The sequence below is a fragment of the Plutella xylostella genome, chromosome 13 (assembly GCF_932276165.1).
Source record: "Plutella xylostella chromosome 13, ilPluXylo3.1, whole genome shotgun sequence".
NCBI lineage: Eukaryota > Metazoa > Arthropoda > Insecta > Lepidoptera > Plutellidae > Plutella > Plutella xylostella.
In genome coordinates this window covers 1087206-1104363 of record NC_063993.1, presented here as the reverse complement: position 1 = coordinate 1104363, position 17158 = coordinate 1087206, and the positions used below count along the sequence as shown (strand labels likewise).

Sequence of the window (17158 nt, the reverse complement as noted above, 5' to 3'; positions counted from 1 at the left end):
GGTCACGCTGCGTGCTCCGTCGCTCGCTTTGTTCCTCGCACGTGCTTAGATTACTTTTACACGCGCGACCAAACATCCTATTGTTATACATTCTCATAAGAAAAACTTTTCATCGTTCAGCACGTATTAATTAGATCACTCACAACATTAGTCACTTCATTGCACACCTATAACCCCGTTGTGATTCTAGGTATCGTTGATAAGATGTTTCATTTACGGCCCAAGGAAGATTATCTTGCTGTAAGTAAGAGCTAAAAATAAAACTAATTCCGAGGAGCCACGTTTTGAGACTACAAAGCTTTGCATGTCAGAAACTTGGAATAGAATATTACACTGCCTCTTGGTTTAAATAGTTGCTTGTCATGTTACTGTCAAAAGGCAAGTTAATGAAATTACAACACCACAGTGACGTCATAATCTTGTGTATCAGTTGACATTTTAATTAAAAGAGATGCTGTATAACGAGAATGAGAATAGTCATACAATGAAATGATGGTATTGGTTTCGTCAGTAACCCCGCGAGGAATAAGTAAAAATCTTTCCACATATTGGATGAAAGCCTGAGAATGGAGAAGCACATATGCAAGTTTAAAATTCGCTCGAGAGAAATTCGCACCGAAGATAGGAACTCCACAGGTATATTTTTTCAAATACCCAATTTTCGGGCCACTGCAGAAGGGATCTCGGGCCCCGGGCGCATTTGTATAGTAATAGCTGCGCTCAGGGCTGCCAGATACAAAAGATATTATATCCCCTTAAACCCCGACAACTTCGCCTCTCCAGATACGTAAAAGTAAGGTCCGGGCTCCCTTTATTAGCCACTTGGGAATCGTCGTTTTACAGTTCATTTTATTCTTGTTCACGGTTCACACGCTATTTTCGGATCGTTAGATGTTTTGATAAACAAAATCAAAGCGTTACACTTTTCTATCAGGATAAAATGTTAATTTAAACGCGATAAGCTGGTAACCCTACTTCTGTTCCCATTTCATCCGTTCTTTCAATACAAAAGACTCCTTAGTATCGCCACAACAGATAAACGTATCGGTTTCAATAGCTATTATTAGATAAAACAAAGAGTTCTGTTACACTTCATAATTAAAAGAGATCGGAAAAGGTCTAAAATTACATATCTTTTGCCAGTGCTATCGAATCAATTTCTCTTCTCGATTTTTGCGTTTTTTGTTCCGGAAAGTACACCGTAAAGCAATTTGTGTAAATTCACATTCAGGCCAGGTTGATTGTTTCAATTCAGTTGAAATAAAACAAATAAATAAGCTTTTTGGTAAGTAACTTCTTTGCAAGTAATTTTTATTTGCATTGCCGAATCCGCGTTTCGTTTAATACACTTTATTAATAAACTGCCAAAACGATAAATCGGACTGGGTAGCGTTTAACCTTTTCGTTTTCGAACGGTATTTCACAACATACACATGGGTGCAACTTTATTGTATCCTAATCGTTGGAGGTTACGTTTTAGGCAGTCATTGCTCGTGAGCCAGATGATGTCAGCGGCGGGTCATCGGCCGCGCTCATCACGACGCGACTCACCACCTCTCGTTTAGGCAATGTTTCTCACTCAGCTGTTTATGTCCTTCTTTGACCCGACCAATTACTTTTTAAGCGCCCAGCTCCATCCAGAAGAAGATATTTGTCAGCAGAGCCATAATGTTTTGTTGACCTTATTATAAAGTGTAAAAATATTCTGTCGGGAAGTGGGCGCTGAGCTCAGGTATGCAGTCAGTTCATAAAAGTTGCCCCGCGCGGGGCGGTAGGGGCGCGGGGGGCGGGCGCGGCAGCTGCGCTCGCGCACACAGACACGCCGCATGGTGTCCCTGAGCACACACACACACGCGCCAGTGCCGGCAGACTGCTCCTGCGCAGGAATCTAAATTGCACTCAACTCGAGCTATTCGGTTCCTTTTGAGCTGAAACTGTTTACGAAGATCGCTCTTTGTTGCACAGGCCACATCCATTCTTGGAAGTGCTTGGAAATGACGAAAGCGACCCATAAATGGAGAGCCGGCACGCAGTCACCGGACCAGTTCTCTTCGCACGGCCGCAATGCAAACGACAGAGAGTGCATGTGTGTGCTTTACAATTAGCGCCTATAAAATTGGAATTCAAAATTTTTGAACTTCGTGTCATGTGACGCGTCGCACGCAACAGGTGGAAGGTTATGGGACGGTTAATTAGCTATTTGAGGCTGAGCCGCGCGGATGGCAATGAGGGATGGCATCTGCGCCGCCCGCGCCAACGGCACAATCTATTTAGGCCACTTAGCGAAACCTGCGAGCTAAGATAAGGTCTCCGGAACAGCTAAAAGTGTTGTTTCGTTGTTTCGCTCCGCGGACCTGCATTGTTTGAGCAAGCAATTACTGTCGTGCCGTGAAGCTGTTTGCTCTAGCAATACAATTTATTAGAAACCGCGGTCCCGAGTATTTTAAGGGCCATCATTTACCGAGTAGACGTTCAGTAGCTCCTGTGTTTCCTGTGTGTTATATCTGCAATGACAAGTGTCTGAGCACGAGACACGGCCGGGTTCTCTTTTGTTTATTATTACGGCAGCGGGTGTGCGGGGGTGTGGGGCGCGGGGCGCGGGGGGGGCGGCGGGTAACTTGCCTCATAAAGCGGTTACAAGCACCGCGAGGCGCGTGGAAAGCCGATGCTTTATGCCGCCCTGAATCAACCACTCCGAGCTACTGTTGCAAACGCTTTCAATTGCCTACTTCATTTCCTATTTCAGATGCAGAATGCTAAATGGTTTTTAGCGTTACATTTAAAATGCTAAGTAGAGTCCGACCGAATCGAGTTTTTTCACGAAGGTGGTGCGGCGCTGCCGTTTAATCGGCTGCAATTTTAGTGGCTACAAATGAAATTTCCATAGAAATTAGGACGGAGCTATGCAATTCATTCATGCAATAATAATGAGCTTGGCCGAAGCGGTCTTCGCCATATAAAATGATGTCCTTATTACATACAAATGCCATACACGACAAAGATGTAGAGCTGGACAGGTTCCAGGATTTTGCATTTAAATAAACATTTTACAGTATTTTGTGTAAATCGGCATTTCCATGCCAAGTTCTTCTTACAGAGCAAAGTATAAAAGTATCATTCCATGATAAAAATTACTAATATCGCTGAACTTTATGGCTCCGAAGTTTTTCATCTAAAACGCTCCAATTTTTAAAGTGGCCCCGGAAAGTAACAGCTGGGCGTGTATTCTGTCGTAATTTCAGACACAAGGGACGGTACAGCAAATAAACGGAGCATTGTAAGAAAAATACATCAAAGAAAGAATGCTTTTTAATAGCACCATGATGACCCTTCGTTGCGGGAACTGCTGTATCATGGCGCGATCACGCCGCCGCCGCCGCCGCCGGCCTCGCATTCCCGACTTTTATTTCGCAAAAAGGGCTGTTTCGGCACAATAATTAACAATTCCTAACGCCAAATATTTGCCCAAAAAGGGTAAGTAATTGCTTTTCGCGGTCAGTGTTGTCGCGGCTGCCGTGCTCGCAGAAAAGTCGCATTGCAGAAAATTGAATAAAATGCTAATTTCCAAAGTTGTGAGGTGAACTGTACCGAGAAAATGTTTGTAGTCTCTTTCCCTCGGTACAAGTAGGACGAGGAATAGTGGGGGTTTGTCGCTGACGGTGGCAGCAGCAGACGGAAGCGCCACGTCCTATCTCCACACAATAGATATTGCTGGAGCCGATATGAAAGGAAATGAACCCTCGCAAGCGTGCGCCGCACTAATATCCTCACATACGTCCTGTAACTAAATAATATATTGTAACACAAAATCCTTTCTATTCTCTACCCATGTACGTTGTACGCTCAATATAATCCTGAAAAGATTTGGTACAGAAATGTGAGAACCTATCGAAATACAATAGCGTTTCAAAAATGGCTTCAGAACACGCAACACTATTTCATATTTGGTTACCAGAATATTGATCAAAGGTAGCGTTCTCACACGTATTATTGCGTTTCATTCATTCGAGAGGGTGCCGAGCTCGCTACACCAGAAACCTCAAGTCGGGGATTTAAAGCCATATAAATGTTAAGAGGGGGGATAAAATACTCCTCCGGAAGACATAAAAGACGTTCGTATCCTTAATTAAAACATGTAAGACGAAGGCAAACGGCAAAACGTACAACTCTCTGCTGAAGAACAAACTCCAAGTTAGGCGAGGATGTAATATGTCACCGCGCTGCTCCAGTTACACACACTCGCTACTTCCACATCACATTATAATCTGCGGTATTCAAATCTACGGTTTCTGCAGGTGAAACTAGATATAATTAGCGGGTTTTCTCCCCTGTAACAACAGAGCATCTCGTAAAACATAGCGAATGAAAGAATTCAGCGGCGGCCGCCGGAAACGACACAAATGCATGAACAATAATTATAAGCCACTAAATCCTGAGCTCTAAGCCTTCAATTTGTTGCCAGCATTAGCTTATTTGCTATCGATCGACTAACCCTCAGTTTAGCTGCCAATAGACGTAAATTTGATTGGAGATTTAAACACACGATTAGCATTTCATTAATAAACTTTAGATTGCTAGGGAATTCGACTAACATTTGGTGATTTGGTATGAATGTTATCGAATATGTAGGTAATACATGTTGGAAGAGATTTTTTATCGTTCCTTTACTGTAAACGGTGGTGGTGTCTGGTGGAGTTTTATACGCAACCAGGAGAGCTACTTAGATCAGTTCTGAATCCGAGCGCAGTTATGGCGTAATATTCTGTGGTATACTTTATAAATAAATTAATAAAATATAACCAAAATAAAAAATTATATTTAAAATTAATTATGTTTCTCTCAAAAAAACACAAACAATCGTGTTATTAACACCGATTGAAGAACTTTTGCTTATCTCAGGCCTAAACCACTGCACTATCTATATCAACACTCAGTCAGCGCTGTCTGAAATGTATTCAGTCACCTAGGTAGAGCAAGTTACGGCACTAGGACTAAAAGCCGGCCATCAAATTGGAAGGCAGTAACGTCCTCACTTCTCATCTCCGCCTCGAGACGGTCTTTACATTACAATCTACAATTCCGAGTGGACAGTTGCCTCTCCAGGGATTCCAAACTAGATTTATTCTTCACGCCGCCGCTGCTGGAATATAGAAAGATCTAGAATAAGCCTGATTCGGTTGTTTGCAAAATTGTGCAAAACGAAAGACCTGAAAAAGTGAATCGATGCGAATATCGTCGTGGGAATCGTATTTCAAAAGCAAAGGCTCAGTAAGTGTCCAGTGGACAAATAATTAATTATAACAAAACTTCAAAGCTATGCTATGGTTCAAAGAACTCAAACATTCTACGAAATAAATATCTATTGAATCACAGATTGAAAAAGGCACGCACTTGGCGCTTCTCAGAATTTTCGTCTGTTTTTTGCCCTCGCATCACGCGATATACACCAGATAAGAATTCTTGGTCAGACATGTTGATCTAAGCTAACATGAGCCACACATAAAAGTTTGCAGGGAGCAGGGAATAATAAATTGCATGCAGGTATTGATTTATCACGCAGGCATTTGCACGTCCCGCTCGACGGATTTCCATGGAATTTCCACCGGAACAGCTGGACCTTCGGCTCAATGTAGCCAGATTTTTATTCAGTTCAAATATCCGAGCAGAATTATAAACAGCGCATTTTTCCTCTCTGTCACGTACTGACTTACATCGCTTACAGCTTAGAAATATAAAGGGGCCAGGTCAAGGATTGATTAATGTAATTGTCAGAAATGTCGGAGGAATCTTAATTTATTTTTAAAAGGCTTCATAAAACGAGGCTGCTGTTGTCCTCCATTACTTCAATGTCGTTTAATTACTTAACTACAATACAAAGTTCTCCCGACGGACCAAACCGTCGAGTCCCGGTGCCGGTATCGGCTAATTACGGTAACTTTTACCGCTCCGACTTAGGATAATACCTCTCTGTTTGCAAAAACCCAACAGGCTTAAGAGCTGTCTTTTATCTCCTTTTTATGTCCGAACGCCAAACTAAACAGATAAATCAAATTGTAGTTCAAAAGCAAAAACAAAGTGCTGAGGTGAATAATAAAACGCTGAGTCCTACATTCGCATTAGCTCGGAGTGGACTCACACGTCCGCGCCTGTGTCTGCTCACTGCTCACTTGTCATGCAAGCAGGTGATCAGCAGACTGCTGACGTCACTCCTCGCAGTTTGTTTTACTTTTCTCCGCGCACGGACACTCTGGGTGGACAGAATCAAGTAACTTGAATTCCATAAATAAAGTTAGTCGTATCGTGCATCCCCAAGCTCAACCAGCTTAGCCTCTGTCAAGGCGACGTCGCCACATATAATGTAGTACGCGAAAGTCTTCTTTATCTTTAAACTTACGTAGGTATGTACAAGTAAAGCAAGAATAGTTCCGTAAAAACGGAATGCTATTTTTAATATATGAAATCGAGACTGCAGCGGGGTAGTGGTTTAATCCGACAGCTCAAGCCTGTTACTACATGATAAAGCTGTAAGGTTTCTCCCGTCATACGCAAGCCGCAGCGAAGCCTCAACAGCAACACCACCCTCCGTGTAACCTCCGACATTCAGCCGTAATTAATATCCATTACTAACCCGCAAGTCAAAAATTGATTTAAATTTGTTCGTAACAAATGTTTCGGTTTTAATTGTAAAACGTTGTTTCAGCCGTACGCTGGCTTTATTAAAATTCAATCTTTGGGCAACAGGGATGGATTATCACGGGCCTGTCGAGTGGAAGGGAGATGGATATGGGTGGTCGATGTGGTTAGTTGACGCCGTTCCAGGCTCTCGGGTCGGGAAGCTTGCTCGTTCTGAAAGATGACTCTATTTCGGCTGCTATTATTTATTCATGATGGGACTGAATATTTTTATGTTAACGACCATTTTGTTCTTTCCCGTGTCACGTGAAATTTACCGCAGGTATTATGCAATGTAAGTAGTAATATAAGTAGATATACAATGTTCATGCACAAAGCCGCATTTTATCCATTTCAAGAGCTTGCATTATGAAATGTTTGGGTTCTTAGCGCCGCCGAACTTTCTGTGGTCTGTGTTAAGTAATTGAAAGCAAGACGGAGTGCTTCATCACATTATCTCGCAGATCTGAAGAGATTACTACGTATAGGCTTTGTAGGTAGCTTGATGTGTCGCTCTCAAAGGGAGGATATTCTTCGTACGAAATAATGGCTGATCTTGTTTGCCGTTTTTACATATTCGTATGTGGGCCTCATATCCGTCCTCTGTCCCGGTTCCCCAGACGACGGCCTACTTCCAGGAGGCCGGGAGGACCAACGGCCGCTTCAAATATGTCCGGGATTAAATATATTCAATATTATGCCCTGTTTTATTCATACGGGAGCGCGAAGCTGTAAGAAGGGAATTGTTTTTACATAATATAAATACCGATTCAATGCCCCTTTGCTTCTAACCCCATTCAGGATAATTTAACATTTAAATTCTAATTCGGTACATTAAACTCAGTGTGAAGGCTTTACAGTTTAAGATATCGTTTCCATGGCAGCGACGTTGGTTGCATGTCTAGTGATTGGCGGCGCATCGTAACACTAGTAATCAGCAGGTACAGCGATGAAGATTTCTACAAAAAAATGCAGTAGGTCAAATATTTTAGTACCTAAAATGCCACGACCAATTGAGTATCAAATTTAGTAAAATCACGTCAAAATCAATCATAAATAAATCTAAGAAAGTAACGAATATGGTTACACATAGGTGATAGTGATGTGATAGTGACGCAGGTAGTAGCAAATAGCAATGCAACAAATAAAACAAGAAGTACTATTTTACATAAATACGTACTCTATTCGCATCATTACCCGACCACGCTGAAACAAAATGAACCATCCTTACTATTCGGCTAGGATTTGAATGAGCAAGCACAGGTAAGCATGTAACCTCTCTATCACAATGTAATGACAGTATTTCCGTAAATACGCCATGCTCTTGAAATCCTCAGTTTTCGTATCCAAATCGGAGTACGAAAATGGGAATACGATGCTGAGTCAGTTCAAAACGTTCAGAGCGCTACCAAAATACGAGAAGACAGGGCACGTCTGAATAACTGATAAGTGTGAGGTTGACAAAATCCCGCGTGAAGTCCACAGACAGGCAAAGGTGAAGAACGAAATAAATGCCTTTTTCTTTTTCTTTCAAACTTAGAGTGAGACGCTCTTCAGCTCGCTGGAGTGACTGGAGATAAATATGAGGCAACGGAAATAAATAAAGAGTTCTGCTTCTCCTTAAAAGGATGTCCCGTAGGAATTCTGGGACAAAAAGTAACCTATTCGGTCACAAACAATTTAGGCTTTTATGATATTCTGTCTGGGTAATTACTACACATCCACGTTAAACTTATAAAACCCCTCTTATTCCGTCAGGGGTGAAAGAAGAATAGTACTGCTAAGGTATTTTTGTACCGTCATCGTCACATTGACGTGGTCTTAAAATTAAGTTAAGAATCATGCGTGTTTTTTTTTTCTGTGCAGTCTTAAACTGATTTCTGTTTTTATTATTTTCAGATCGTTGATTCAGCGATGAACCTACAATGAATTTCTTTCAGAAACACCTCGCTATTCTATTCGAGTAATGTAAGTTTCCTGAAAGACATGCACTTGTCGTTTTATTGAAACGTTAACAAGAAATTCATTCTTATTAAAACATGGCGCAGCGTCTGTATTGGAATTGCATTAATCACGTCGGCGAAACTCGAAATTAACATTATCCAATTGAATAATTGGATGTTAAAATTGTATGCCTGAGGCAAAACTAAAGAATTATTTATTTAAAATCATTTTCAATTACTGATTCGCTAATAAGTTTCAGCTCCACACAGACCTATCTGTAGCGGCTTGTTCTCGAGATCAAGGATAAATACACAAAAACAAACAGTGACAAAATTCAATTTCTGTGGTAAAATGCGGGCGAAACATACCACCTGTAAAATGTATACACGTGTATATTTATTAATCCAAACAATTTGGCACAACGATAAATCAGTAACAGATTCATCGAGAATTAGTCGTGGACCATTTGCATTTTGTTCGCTAAATCCACAATTTATAGGTGCTGTCATCTCATCTCATCATCAAATTGAGTGGATAAACATTGAATTTACGTCCGTAATATGTGACAACAACGGTCTCCTCGGGTCGGTACTAAGCGCCCGGCGTCCTCTCGAGGCCGGGCGGGCGTTTTCCAATCCGCTTTATCCTCCCCATACAATAGGAAGAAGTGGCAATTATTTTGTTGCCGTTACTTACCCCATCCAATGAAACATTGGAGAAGCTCCTTTAAAATGCTGTTGTATTTTATTTTCCATCCACAATCGCTGCCTTTGTGAATGTCAGAACAAGTCGCGTTTCTTTGCAGATTTTATCAGACGTGATTTTTACGATATTCTGAACATTCGGCCGCCAGCGCTTTCGTCGATTGAAACATTAGGTTGTAGCTGTTGTAAGTATTCATTGGTCTACATATAGGTACTACAAGTGGTGCCGAGTCGGTCTCCCAAGTTTTCCCATATCGATAGTTTCGATAGATATTGACTTGGAAAAGTTGTTTTCAAGCCGGTTCGGTTTCGAGGAGTTTTTCAAGTTTTTTTCCTGCCAGAAGGCTATAACAATCCCGACGATGCTCGAGGGCCGTCGTCGGTCGAGGGGCTCCACTCGGCGTCTACATGCAGCCGTTCAGTTCAATTACTCCACCAATTGCCGGCTTCTATAATAATTGTCTCAAGGATATTTTTATTGTATACAACTTCGGCATCGCTGTAATGAATGAGTATGTGTTTACGATCACTTGCGTCGGATGCAGCCTGCGATGCAAACGAGTTTTTAACTGCAAGTAATACCTTCCTTTTTAAGAGGCTTGTCTTGTCCTATTCTATGATCATGTAGCCTATCCAATTAAGATTTGCAGTTAAAGGTAAAACGTAGTAGTTTCAAACATTGTTTATTGTTACTCACTCTAAACATCATATTCCTAGGCTGCCTATAATAAATCCATTTTCCAAATTACCTGGTCTATAAGAATAAGAAATGAAAGGAGATCTATATTTTGTACTTATTTAGTTTCCTTACAATGTGTATTGTGTTCTGTAGAAGAGTAGCCATGCGTCGGGGATCCCTAGATTTGTTCTAGTTGGGGGCGGCAAGGGTAGCATCCGGTCACACGGTTTTAAATACTTTACTGAAATCCCTGGATACTGCTCATCCTATCCCAATGTTAGTCAAAAGGGTTATTCTTTGTCAAAGTTCGGAAAGTTGGACAGTTGAGAAATTGGCAGGAATTCCGGGTTCGAGGTCGACTGGGGTCATGGACTTTAGGATCGGGTTAACTGATGTCACGTCACGGCACTCGCATTCGCACCCTCAATTGGTGCCCCGTAATGACAAAATAAAGTTTAATTAAATTGGGCACGTTAAATTGACTATAGATAGGTAACCTACCAGTATACCTCCTAGGTAGGTTGAATAAAAAAATCGTTCCTTTATTTTTCAACTAGAAGGAAGTGAAGAAATGCGACACAAGACACAACACAACAGTCTACTCTGGCTAGGCCTAGGCAGGGAGGTAGGATTAGGGAGAATGTAGGGTAGGAACAAATTAAAAAGTGTAACATTATGCGAGACCCCTATTGTGGGGTATGTAGGTAGAGCTATACCATTAAGTCCTACATCTTTCACCATGGTGGCTATGGCTACCTAGCTAGGTACCTGCTGCGTATGCAGAAAAAACCGGCCAAGTGCGAATCGGACTCACGCACGAAGAAGGATCCGTAGGTAGGTAGATTACTTGCACATTTCATAGGTACCTAGGTCTAGGTTAACAGGAATAGCTATTATAGCTAGGTACCCGCAGTTATGGTTATCGCCAAAACGAATTAAGCATTAAGAATAAGCGTTTTCTTTGTAACTTAAATGGCCGTGTCTTTATTTTCCGTAAACATATTTAAGTATCATACACGAAATATCCACGATTTCCAGAGGTAAATAGCCCTGACAGACGGACAACAAAGTTACCCAAACGGGTTCCGCTTGAGGTACTTACGGAACCCTAAAACAGAGAGTAATCACGGCGCGGCGGCGATGGTCTTGTGCAAGTGCAAGTTACTTACAAAACAGAAAATAATCAAGTTTCAGTTGAGTGTGCTGGTTATTTATAAGTGACAGGCGACCACTCACTAAATATTGTTTAATTTGTAAAATAAACATCTTGTTTACAATACGTACCAATCTAAATGCACCTGCTATAAGCAATATTGATTACTAGAATCTACGGTGCACAGTTTAATAATACAAATTGATAGGTAAATAATTCATATCAATCCGTTTGTAATTGCTTGATTGTGGGCTATCGGCACTCGGCAGGTCGGTTGTACAAAGAATAAAAAGTTACCGTCTATTGTTTTGTTTTGTTTCCGTAGAAGAAACACCACGTGTCCGTATTAAGGATAGTTTAGACATGTTCTCACCTGTATATTGGAATGTCAGTGGGCTAGCACTCAAGTCGGATTGAGCACGACTTTAGAAAGCACAGGAGCCTGTGCTAGCGCCCGGTCGTTCACTGCAGCCGAGGTAAATTGCCTCGACACCAACACTATTTGTACACAAAACTGTCGAAACACCAACTAAACACCTCACTACACTAATACAAATCTGTCGTCGTTTCGCTTCGGGATACACACGCGCACAGTATTCAGCTTTCGCTAGTAAATCGGGCAGGGTGTGAGGGGGTTGTGATGACAAAATGGCAACACACATCCATCCTACTTGGCGGCCGGCGCGGTACTGACGCGTAGTGCTGGGGTAGTGGCCGTGGCGCCACGCGAGGCGTTATCGACTGTCGACTCGATAAGCCGTTTATAGGTGATGGTATGCGTTGATAAGAAAGTGATTTACCTATCTGTCGTCCGTTTTCCTCAAAATCAATGTTTCTCATAGGTATTTAAGTGATTAACGAATTAGTGGAAGTGAAAGAATTTAGGTTTACTTGCACGAGTATTTAAGGAATGTATCAGTTTGTAAACAAACTTTCCAGTAATAAACTTTACAATTTAATTCAAATACTTTATCGAATTTTGTGTACATTATACGATTGAAAAGAGACAGACCAAATGTTTATTATATTTTATAATGCAATTTAGGTATTTACTTGAACTAGAACGCTTAAACCGCTTACAAGTTTGGTCTCTTTTTAAACAAGTATTAATTTATATTTTTTTTACTTTTCTGCATTGTTTACTAAAGCAGAACATCCCTCTGAAAAATACATCTTGAGATGTCAACCTCATCTGTCAATAATAACATTTCATCCCATCACTAGCGACAGAGTGGCGCGCGGGGGGCGCGGGGCGGCGGCGAGACATACAGGGGGCTTCACAACTTGCCCTATAAACTTGCTTTCTGCTCTCATATCGTGAGCCGGCTGGTTCCTCGTGCAGTTTTGTGAAAGGCAATTGCATTTGCGGCGGGATTTGCATGCAACATACACACAACAGCCTGTAGCTATAGCACGCGGCAGCCGGCATGCGGGCCGCTCACTCACCTGGCTCCGCAAAACAGCTTTTATTCGGGACTTATCGGTGAACTTTCTAATGGTGAAGCAATGAGTGACCGCTAGCGTGTAGGCAGCCTGGCCGTAGGCCGCCGTGTAGGAGTCCCTAAGCCGTACATTTACATTTAAAACATCTGTTCTTACCGAGGCACTTACCTAAACACCTAGAGGCATATAAGGCACGAGGCTTTGCATAATAAAACATGCCAACATTACTTCGCTACCTATGTAGGTATTTGGTTGGAGCTAATCTTGGATACAATGTAAATGCGGGTGAGGTTTACACTGGAGGTCGGTAATATAGCAGCTAATAGCCTACACGGTGGCTTAACGATAATTTTTCGTTTTATTCGCCCTTAGCACGCATGTCCGGGCCACTCCGGGCCGAAGTCCTACAGTTCCACACTTCCACATGAAAGTATCGGTCACTGGCTCATTGATTCCTCTCTCTATCCCGCCAGTGAGACAGTTCCTACCGAGCGAGCCCATCCATACATGTCATCCCGTGATTTAGTAGTAGTGGATATTAACCGAGCACCCCACTGCTTGGTTAAAGTTGTAACTAGCGCACACTATGGACCACAGTTTGTGGTAATTCGGAGTGGCTTGTCCTCGCCACGTACAGTCAAATATGAATGTTGAGTGCCCCATAAATGATATATAGTGGCGTGTGTAGGCAGGATAAGCAATTAAAGTCCCAAGTGCACAATAATGAAAGTAAAGTTTATTGCACAAAGTACACACACAAAAGTCTTTTAGAAAGAAGCAAGAAGGAGTAGAAAGTATAGTAGAAGAAATAGCTTAGAAATGATAGCACATACAATAGATTTAAGAATAAGCGGAGTAGGTATTCTCGACGCAAGCAAATAATTAGCGAATAAAATAATCTACTAGCGGCGGAGTGCGAAAGCGGACTGCCGGCCGCGGGCCGGCTCAGGTAGCCGCGTGCGAGTATATGAACAATATCATGCGATCTCGCTCGCGCGTAGATCAGCGATAAGGAATCTACGTCACCGCATGCGCTACCGCTGGCCGGCGCACGACTCAACAGAATTATCTATATAAAATACGTTTAGTCTTGTCTGTCTGTTTGTCACTTATTTTAATGTTTACTATATTATAATTATTTTTACTTTTATACATTACTAATATATATATGCTTTATTTAAATTTACAATTTAGAATAGGTATAAGTTATTTTTACGTTTATTTAGTACTTTAATGATTTACAACAATGATATTAAACTGTAGATATTGTAAATAGGTATTTTTATATTTTATACATGTAAGTTATAAAATTATTTTGAATTTAAGTTAATGCAAAAATTATTAGGTAAATATACCTATTAATAAATTAACTAAGTAGGCCATAGGGCACTACATCACCCCCCTCCAGAGACCGTCAAGGGCGATAATAGTCGGGAAATCGTACGCGACGCCCTGATCTCGTCGTCCTGACGACATCTTCATCATCATCAGCACGAAGTATGTCTCGATTTTCCGCATTTGGAGTGTGACGAGTGACTGTGTGAGGAGGTGTGTTTGGTGTGTTGTGGTGAGTGTGAGAGGTAGGTGTGGTAGTGTCTGGGTCACACAGTATGAAGGCCGGCTTGATGCGGTCAATCGATACGGTCACCTGTTTACCGTTCACCATGATTTTGAAAATCTTGTCACCTCGTTGTACGACCTTGTGGGGACCAGAGTATGCTGGCTTCAAAGCACCACCAACAGTGCAGTCTCTGAGAAACACGTGAGAAGACGTGGCAAGGTCCTTGAAAATAAATGTGTTGTGCTTGCTGTTGTGCCTGGCTGTTGGTGATGGTTGAAGGTTCCTAACCAAGTTCCTAAGCCTAGACAAGTAATCAGTTGTATCAACTGTGACACCAGCCTCAGGGTCGAAGAATTCGCCTGGAAGGCGCATAGGCTGGCCGTATACAAGTTCGGCGGCTGAAGCCTGTACGTCTTCTTTATAGGCGCTGCGGATACCCATCAGCACTAGTGGAAGAGATTCCACCCAATTGTTGTTTGCATGGCAAGTTATCGCAGCTTTAAATTGGCGGTGGAATCTCTCCACCAGTCCATTGCAAGCTGGATGGTACGCCGTGGTTCGACGATGCTGGAATCCAGCAATCGTGGATAGGGCCTTAAATAGAGCGGATTCAAATTGCCCTCCTCTATCCGTAACTATATCCGTGGGGCACCCAAAACGAGAGAACCAGCCACTCAGCAGGGCCTTTGCCACTGACTCGGCAGTCATATCTGCTAGTGGTATTGCCTCAGGCCATCGCGTGAAGCGATCGACGGCGGTGAGACAATACCGGAAACCTTGACACGATGGCAAAGGTCCCACGAGGTCAATGTGGATGAAGGCGAACCTTGACTGGGGTAATTTGTAGGTGCCTAATGGAGCGGACACGTGACGTGTGATCTTTGATCGTTGGCAAGGTAAGCAGGATCGAACCCACTCACGACAGTCCTTCCTAACGCCTGGCCAGACGTAGCGGTCTGAAACCAGTTTCGCAGTTGCTTTGGTGCCAGGATGACTGAAGGAGTGCAAGCTTGCGAAAATTGCAGTACGCAACTCCTTGGGCACGTACGGTCTTGGGGTTGAGGAGCTGATGTCACAATACAACTGACTACTTGTTCCAGGTATACTTACCTGCTTCAGGTGCAGAGAAGTGTCTCCAGCCAGCAGCTGTTTCAGCTCCGGGTCCTCTAGTTGAGCGGCGGCAATCCTTTCAGCGTGCACAGGTTGAGCAATCTCCTCAATACGCGAAAGTGTGTCCGCCACGACATTGTTCTTCCCCGAGATGTGCCGTATATCGGTGGTGAATTGTGCGATGAAGTCTAAATGCCTGAACTGCCGGGGAGAACAATTGTCTTTACGAGAGTGGAAAGCAAACGTGATAGGCTTGTGGTCCGTATAAATGACGAAATCACGAGCCTCCAACATGTGCCGGAAATATTTCACACTCTCGTAAATGGCGAGCAACTCTCGGTCGTAAGGAGAATACTTAACCTGTGCAGGGCTCAACTTACGTGAAAAGAAAGCGAGAGGCTCCCATGCTCCCTCGGTCAGCTGCTGCAGGACAGATCCAATGGCCTTGTCTGACGCGTCCGTGACCAACGCCAACTTTGCGTTGCAATCAGGATGCGCCAGCATTGCTGCTTGACACAAGCTGTCCTTGCACTTCTGGAATGCCAGGTGTTCCTGTGGAGAGAAGTCCACGGGATGCGAACCTTTTACCGATCCGGTTAGTAGGGCATTTAATGGTGCTTGGTGAGTGGCAGCCTCGGGAATAAACCTTCGGTAAAAGTTTAGCATCCCGAGGAACCTTCGTAGTTCCCTGACAGTTTTCGGTGCAGGGAAGTTGTGAATGGCCTCGACCTTGGAAGGTAGGGGCCGTGTTCCTTTGGCTGAAATATTATAGCCTAAGAAGTTTACCTCCGGCACACCAAAGACGCTCTTAGAGCTGTTGATGACCATACCGTATTCCCTCAGTCTGGTGAAGAGCTGACGCAGGTGGATCTCGTGGGTCTTCTGGTCTTTCGAGAAGACCAAAAAATCGTCGATATACGAGTATGTGAAATCCAGACCCCTGAGCATCTCATCCACGAAGCGCTGAAACGTCTGACCGGCATTTCGAAGTCCGAACGTCATGTACGGGAATTCGAAAAGACCGAACGGCGTGGTGATGGCGGTCTTCGGGATGTCATCCGGATGGACAGGAATCTGGTTATACGCCTTGACCAGGTCGATCTGGGAGAAGACGGTACAGCCAGACAGGCTGTGAGCGAAGTCCTGGATGTGCCGGATGGGGTAAGAGTCCGGAATAGTACGGGCGTTCAGCATTCTGTAGTCTCCACAAGGGCGCCAACCATCGTCCTTCTTCGGCGCGAGGTGGAGTGGCGAAGACCAGGGCGATTCTGATGGTCTACAGGTGCCAGCTTGCAACATGGCCTCGAATTCGGCCTTGGCTATTTTTAATTTGTCAGGGGCCAACCTACGTGGTGAACCTGATACTGGTGGCCCAGGTGTGGTGCGGATGTGGTGGACAGTGTTGTGTTTGGGAGTGCGGTGTGTGCCATGAGGACGAGTGATGTCTGGGAATTCGCGTAGTATGTGAGTGTATGCGGAATTACCGAGACTTACTTTAACCGATGAGATGTCATCAGTACGACGGGCAGGCGAAGCCGGGGTGGTGAGACTAGTGTTATTATCGATGAGGCGTTTGTTCCTGCAATCAACAACTAGATTATAATAGCACAAAAAATCCACGCCTATTATCGCCTTTGTTACGTCGGCTACAATAAATTTCCAAGTGAAGTCGCGGCGTAAGCCTAGGTTAAGAGAAACATTTATGTAACCGTAGGTATTTATTGTAGTTCCGTTAGCCGCACACAACTCGTAATTTGTTTTGTTTAACTGTCGCGCTATTGCCGATCGGGGATAGACACAGAGGTCGCTACCAGTGTCGACCAGAAACTGCACCTTCGACCGCTGATCGGTGATGAACAGGCGACCCGCACTCGGACAATCATCAGTCGCCA

General features: G+C 43.3%; 1 protein-coding gene across 1 annotated transcript in view; it reads right to left on the bottom strand.

Moving 5' to 3' along the window:
- Positions 1–11857, bottom strand: part of LOC105398253 (fat-like cadherin-related tumor suppressor homolog) — a 104634-nt gene extending 92777 nt beyond the window's left edge. Inside the window, exon 1 of the mRNA XM_048625001.1 lies at positions 11526–11857. The gene's annotated coding sequence lies outside the window, so the exon portion shown is untranslated. The remainder of the gene's footprint in view (positions 1–11525) is intronic.
- Between the last annotated feature and the right edge of the window lie 5301 nt (positions 11858–17158).